Source organism: Aethalodelphis obliquidens, unplaced genomic scaffold, assembly GCF_003676395.1.
Source record: "Aethalodelphis obliquidens isolate GAN/ISIS:26980383/991018 unplaced genomic scaffold, ASM367639v1 scaffold20, whole genome shotgun sequence".
NCBI lineage: Eukaryota > Metazoa > Chordata > Mammalia > Artiodactyla > Delphinidae > Aethalodelphis > Aethalodelphis obliquidens.
In genome coordinates this window covers 10,709,358-10,716,535 of record NW_020837964.1, presented here as the reverse complement: position 1 = coordinate 10,716,535, position 7,178 = coordinate 10,709,358, and the positions used below count along the sequence as shown (strand labels likewise).

The 7,178-nt window shown below is 45.8% G+C and overlaps 1 long non-coding RNA gene across 2 annotated transcripts in view; it reads right to left on the bottom strand.

Moving 5' to 3' along the window:
• Positions 1-30: 30 nt before the first annotated feature.
• The window catches only part of LOC113627051 (uncharacterized), a 71,010-nt gene continuing 63,862 nt past the window's right edge, over positions 31-7,178 (bottom strand). For both annotated transcript variants that reach the window (XR_003435412.1, XR_003435411.1), the window contains 2 exons: positions 2,340-2,513; positions 31-1,680 (listed from right to left, as the gene is read on the bottom strand). This is a non-coding gene — a long non-coding RNA (uncharacterized LOC113627051). The remainder of the gene's footprint in view (positions 1,681-2,339; positions 2,514-7,178) is intronic.

The following is a 7,178-nucleotide window of genomic DNA, read 5'->3' as shown; positions in this document are numbered from 1 at the left end:
CACACACACACACACACACACACACACACACACACACACACACACACCCCTCACCTCCTGGGTCATAATTTTTCCTAAGTCTGTTCCTAAACCCATTCCTAGCAAGGGAAATTAATGTGATTAAACTTCACCGTAACAAAGAAGGTGGGTACCTGAGAAAAACCTGGGATATTTAAAAAGCAAAATGGGGGTAATGGCTATTATATAAGCAGCCAACAAGTCCTGGTAATGTACTGAAAGGGATCCCTCTTCTCCCAGGATAAGTACTTTCCCCTTATTCTAAAGTTTGGACCTCAGAGTAAATCTTACAAATACATTTCCCCCAGAAAGATCAGTTGCGGTGCTCTAGCCTGTGTGAGTTGCAATTTGGGGTAACTTATTGAATGCACACGTGCCTAATTAGGGGCTGAGAAGATTCCTTCTGCTCTGCATGTATCCACAGGTTATGAAGTTTCATAGGGAATTTAATGGGTTACCACATTTAATCTTAAAGAGTACATAATTTGCTAAATCATAACATAAATATACAGTTTTAGGAATTTATCTGCAGCTTGGGCCACGGCCCTCTGCTCCCGGAAAAGGAACTATCTGAAAGCAGTAGTTGCCTAGCATTGGTGCTAGGTGCAGAGAGTGAGTTTAGACCAAGAGAGCTAACCCCATGGCCAAGGTTGGCGAAGAATTCCTTCCCCCAGCATGGGTTGCACTCCCCGGAATCAGAGAAAGGCTTGATACGGATAGCACTTTGCCTTGAGTACGATCATTCTACTTTCTTCACCAAGTCAAGCCACATATGCCACACAAGTGGGCAAGATTTCAGCTAAAAATTCTAACAACTTGCTGAAGACCAGTTTAGGCAAGTGTGAGAGTATAGAACCCCTGGGAGATTCAGATATAAAGGGAGTTTGTACCAACTCACAGGTTATTCTTTATGGACATCAGAAGCAAGATGAAGAACAGGGTGGTTCAGAAAGCCTAAATCCCCACCCAGATCTTCCTCCTCCATGGAACAAAAGCATTAAGCTGTTGAGGAAAGGGTGGCAAGAACTGCCAAACTTAGAACACAGGCAAAGACCCACTGCAGCAAAGAAAGGAGGGCACAACTCACACTACTGTTCGGAGAGTCTCAGGAAACCATGTGGGCTCAGATCATTAGAAATTCTCTATTTTTGCAGGAGTGGCAGAATCACTGAGTAACCTCCACCAATGAGCCCCAGGAATACAACAGAAGCCTAAGATTGAGGCTTAAGAGGGAAAACCAGAGAATACCCTTTCGCACCTCAATGGGGCCAGTGAGGATCAATTACAAAGATCAACTGTCCATCACACAGAATGGGGCAAGACCATGCAGAACAATGATCTCTGAGGTTCTGGCTCAGAGGGAAAGCCTAAAGCTGAGGGGGTGGCGCGGGGCATAAGAACATGGAGAAAACCTCTGATAACCTGTCCCCATCTCAAGCACAAGGCAAAGCTGGAAGAATTCAAAGCTGGGGGTCCACTGAGGGTAACCAGAGCAACAACAAAACGCACAGCTAGCTCAACCACTGTTAAGATTTTCTCTTTATCTTTGGTGTTCAGCAGTTTGAATATAATGTACTTGGGTGTGGTGTTCTCTGTAGTTGTTTGGCTTGGTATTAATTGAGGTTCTTCAAATATGTATTTGGTCTTCAGTCTTGGAATTTCCTGTGATAAGAGGGATAAAGGTGTCTTTTACTATGTCAGTGAGGTGACTTTTGTAAAGCCCTTAGGTAACTTAGGGATGAGGGCTAGTTGCCAGGGGAACCAATCACATGATTAGAGGGTTAGAATTTTCAGTATCCCCCCACCACCAACAACCTCCCGGAAGGGAACAATGGGCTGGAAGTTGAACCAATTACCAATGGCCAATGATTTAATTATTCATGCCTATGTGCTTCTGCCTATGTAATGAAGCCTCCATAAACCCCCAAAAGGACAGGGTTTGGAGAGCTTCCGGGTTGGTGAACAGGTGGAGATTCTGGGAGAATGGCAGGCCTGGAGAGGTCCTGGGAGCTCCACACCCTTTCCACATGCCTTGCCCTGTGCATCTCTTCCATCTGCCTATTCCTCAGTTACACCCTTTTATAATAAACTGCTCATCTAGTAAGTAAAATGTTTCTCTTAAAATCAATGAGCCACTCTAGCAAATTAATTGAACCCAAGGAGGGGCTCTTGGGAACCCCTGATTTCTAGCCAGTAGGTCAGAAGCACAGATAACCAACTGGCCTTGCAACTTGCATCTGAAGTGGGCGGGAAGGAGGAAGAGGGAGGGAGAGGAGTGTTTGCTGGGCTGCACCCCGCAGGCCTGCAAGGTCGGTACTTACCCAGCTCTAAGACGAAAGCAAGAGCCTGGAGTCAGAGACAGAGACGTCAGTGGTTTAATGGTTAGAGGGACTTTACACATCTGCAGCAAGGTCCTGGAACAACATCGCACCGTGTGCTTCCGGCGGCATGCAGGATGTGGCAGAAGTCTTCGCTCCCAGGGCAGAGGGAGGTTCCTAGTTATAGGGAGAATTGACATCGGGTGGGCTCATGGGTTACCAGGGAAACTAGCAAAGGGGCACGAGGCCCCTCCTGGCCCCTTTGATAAGCTAACAGGTGAAGATGTTCTGACCTAAGTATTAGAACAGGGCTTCCCTGGTGGCGCAGTGGTTGAGAGTCCACCTGCCGATGCAGGGGACACGGGTTCGTGCCCCGGTCCGAGAAGATCCCACATGCCGCGGAGCGGCTGGGCCCGTGAGCCATGGCCGCTGAGCCTGCGAGTCCGGAGCCTGTGCTCCACAATGGGAGAGGCCACAGCAGTGAGAGGCCCGCGTACCGCAAAAAAAAAAAAAAAAAGATTAGAACAATCACTAGCTGGGGCAGGGGTAAGTACGTAGGAAGGTCGGTCACGTGAGTAGAGTATAGGTGAAGCAGGGGAGGTACAGAGAGCAAGACAGCAGCCACCTTGGGAGGCCTGATCAGACAGTCTTGTAGGACTGAACACTTAACTCGTGGAATATGATGTAGTCTCCAAGTATAGCTGAATTGAGTTGAATTGTAAGACACGCAGCTGGTGTCCCAAGATTCGCTGGCTGGTGTGGGGAACATCCCCCCACACACATGGAAGTGGTACCAGATCCTGTTTTGAGAGGAAGGGAAATCATCCAAGGCGTCTGCACAAAGGACCTCCTCGACGCAGAAAGAGGGCACCTTGAGAACTTCCCTGAGGCTGTGTGAAAGAATATTATCAAGCCTCAGTGGTGAGTGAAAATGCAGCTCTTTAAGAGAGATGTGTGGTTATTGAAATGTCCTGGCTGCTCACTGGTGAACCAAACCCCACATCTGGCCCCAGCCATCCTTCCTCTGCCTTAAAAATAATGAAGTGTGGTGCCTTGAGTTAGGGTCGGTATCCCTCAGGGTGCCCATTATTCTCTACTCACCCCCTGTATTGCCTGTCTAGCCTCTTAACCACCCACAGACTCACAGTAATGCACACACGCCAGCTCCACCGATACGGAGGCCCCAACCCTCAGTTTCAAAAGGAACAAAAATTAGACCAGCATGGAATAATTTTTTATTGGCTTGTTGGTGGATTTCTTTGGGCTCATCCTTGTTTTTCAGCAACTTCTTTCAACCTGGCTTATAATTATGCAACTACAGTACCTGCTAGAATCACTCAGCCTTCCCAACCCAAACACATTCACCCTTATCCACATGTAATTTATCTGAAACACCATGTTGGTGTGAGCATTATGCATTACTGCCTAGGCTTCTATTTCTTTCTTAAATAATGAAACACCCTAATGGAAAATATTCCCTCTAAATAAATTTTAATGAGCACTTATTTGCCCAAACTGTCCTTTCTCTGAATGGCAGAAATTTAATATGAACCTGAATTATCAGGGGCATTTTGTGATAATGGGCTTTGGGAATAAATCATGCAAAGATGACTTATTTTCCTGTATCTTCTAAACTGCAAGTGCTGCGGTAACAACTTCCTCTCAAATGCAAAGTCAGTACCAACGTCTTAACTCGCATCTCTACAGGGAAATGTCACATCAGAAATCATGTCAAGGTGTAAGATATTACTGAAGATCGAAGGCAACAAAAAGCCTAATTGTTATAGAAGGCATATATCCCAGACTTTGCCACTACAAATGAAAATGCTTGTGTCTGCTATGTTTTTGTTGTTGTTGTTCCATGCACTGAATTGTTTTTCTGAGGAAAGAAAGCAAATAGGAAATACCACCCTGTATCCCGGGCAGGCTGGGAACTTGGGCCTCATTGTGCTAAGCAGGGATGAGAGCAGGGTCAGACGCAGAATTTGGAGAGGTGCCTTCCAGAGAAGAGCTCCAGCGTCAGTAAGGATTATGAGTCTACGAAGTAGGGAGCCTGATTGGAGGATGACCCCTTAGATTACAGAATGCACACCGTCAATTACTCTTCCAGGCTTTCTCTCCATCTGAAATACTGCCAAAGGGAGCCATTGCCATTTCTGAATCGTTTTTATAATAGAAATGACACTGAGAGGAATCATTTATTCAGTTATAAAAAAGTTGTATCGCACACCTACTAGAAGCTTCAGAATATTAAAGAACAACAATAAAAGAGAGAGCTTCCATTTTCTTTTTTCTTATTGAAGTCTAATTGCCATATAACATTGTATCAGTTTCAGGTGTACAACATAATAATTCAACATTTGTATACATGGCAAAATGATCACCTCCATAAATATGGCTAACACGGAGCGTTTCTATTTTCAAAGAGCTCTGTTCTGGGCTGAGGAGCTCACAGTGAAGTCAAAAACACCTCAGTGAGTATCAGTCAGATTCTTCTTTTTAAACCGGAAAAGTGTCAGCTCAATGAGCACCTCCAGGGGACAACGGGGCACAAAAGTTCCACTCTTCCTGTTCCCAGGAGGCTTTGGGCATGGAGGGAAGCGTGGACTCCAGATGCTGAGGGCTGCATCACCCACCAGCCTCCATCCACAAGGTCAATGAACGCCCCGAACACTCTGCATCCTTATCAGTAAAATGGGAAAAGAACGCCCATGTCGTAAAGCAGTTGCGAGGTGCTGACAGACAGTAAACATTTCAGGAACGTTCTCCTAACCTCGTCTCCAATGAGCACTCTCCTGTCACCTCTCCCGCCACCGCATCATAGGACTCCGCCTCCCCGCCCCACTCTCCTGGCAGTTTTGTCCAGGGCCAGCTCTGTCCACAGAGATGATCAAATGATTAGAACATGGAATCTCTAAGACGATATGGGAAGTGGAATTATTTAGTCCATGGAGAGAGAAGGTGGACAAAATACTATACAATGTGATTAAGATGATTTTGTAATCAATAACGGTAAAATGCCCCCTCCTACTTTACGTACCTGAATCATTAATCCTACTAAAAAAACATTAACATAACATTTATGAAACATTTAAAAGTTACGAAGCACTTTCATATTTACTTTATCATTTGATTTTCAGAACAATCTGGTATTATCAGCAGGACAGAAATTTTACTAATGATTTTTAAAATGAGGAAACTGGGGCTCTGAGGATCTATATGGCTTGACCCAGTCATACAGAACATTGATGGAAAAACAGGACTCACGTAAACCTTTGCTTCCAAATCCTATCTCCTTGTAGCCTGTCATACTGCTTGAATAAATGTCTCTAAAAGAGGACCGTCCTTGACTTATGCCATACCAGTAGGCCTACTCAACAGCTCAATTTAAATGTCATATTGGTAACTCAAGCTAGGTCCAAAACTTTATTCTTGAACTCACCACACACCTTCACTCCTTCAAAGCTTCCTGTCTTCGTGCAGGTGCCGCCAGTCACCCTAGTGTTCGTGCCGGAAGCCTTGAGGTTACCCCTGACACCTCACCTTCATCCACCTCTTGAATATCTCCTGAATCTGACCCCACCATCCTAGACAAGCCACAATGATCTCTTCCTTCTCACTGCCATGCCCCCTGGAATTCATTCTTGCCCCCCTCTAATGTGATCCCCCAGACACCACCGAAGTCATCTTTTAAAGCCTGGATGTGAAGCCACCCCTTCCCTGCTGAAGTCCTCCGTCTTAGTCCTCTCAGAGCAGAGCCAAGTCCTTCATGAGTGGACCACTGCCAGCTGCTTTGATCTCATGTGCTCTCATTCTCCCTACAACACCAACCCAGGACTCTTTCGGGTCCAGGCAGCACATCTCTGCCCACCTCTGGACCTTTCCACAGGGCACTCTCTCTGGGTGGTGGGTCCTTGCTGTCCACAACACCTGCTTCCCTCCTACTATCCCGTGTGTATTCTTCTAAATGCTTTTGCTCCTCCTGGTTTTTTTCCTCAACTCCTCTTTTACTCCAGGTGGTAGGCAGAACAATGGCCTCTCCACGGATCTACATCCTAATTCCTGAAAGCTGTGAGTATGTTACAGGGCAGAAGAGATCTTGAGATGCAATTAAGTTACGAATCTTGATATGGGAAGATTATCCTGGCTTATCTCACTGGTCCCAAAGAAATCACAAGGGTCGTGATCCAGGAAAAGTAGAAGGCAGGGGAGTCAGAGAAGGAGATATGACTGCAAAAGTGGTGGTTGGAGTGATGTAATTACTGGCTGGGAGTCACAAACCAAGGAATGTGGGCAACCTCTAGAAGACGGAAAAGGTAAGGAAACAGATTCTCCACTCCAGCCTCCAGGAGAAACACAGCCCTTCCAACACCTTGATTTTAGCCCTGTAAGACCCAGTTCAGACTTCTGACCTTCAGAACCTTAAGATTTTTTTTAAGCTTCCACGCATATTTTGTTACAGCAGCAACAAGAAACTAATACCCCTCAACTCCTACATCCCAGGTCCTCTTAGGCCCCCTCGTCTTGTGTTTGCGTAGCATTCTATACTTCTCTTAACTGCAGGTAGTTCTCTTGCAAACAATTTATATGGAATATTTTATTTAATGTCTGTTCTCCTGGCTAGAGAGTATGGCATTCCTCACATAACCTGATTTGGCCTCCACTGATTCCCCAGCACCCAGCACAGGACCTGGCCTAAGAAGTAATTCACGGATTCAAAGAGCAGGAGTCCGAGAGCATTGCTGTGGCAGGGGAAGCAGGATGCATCAATATAATGATGAAAATAAATTGGTTATTTTCAAAGAAAGCGGCAACTGACAGGCAGCGTGTGTTGATACGGAG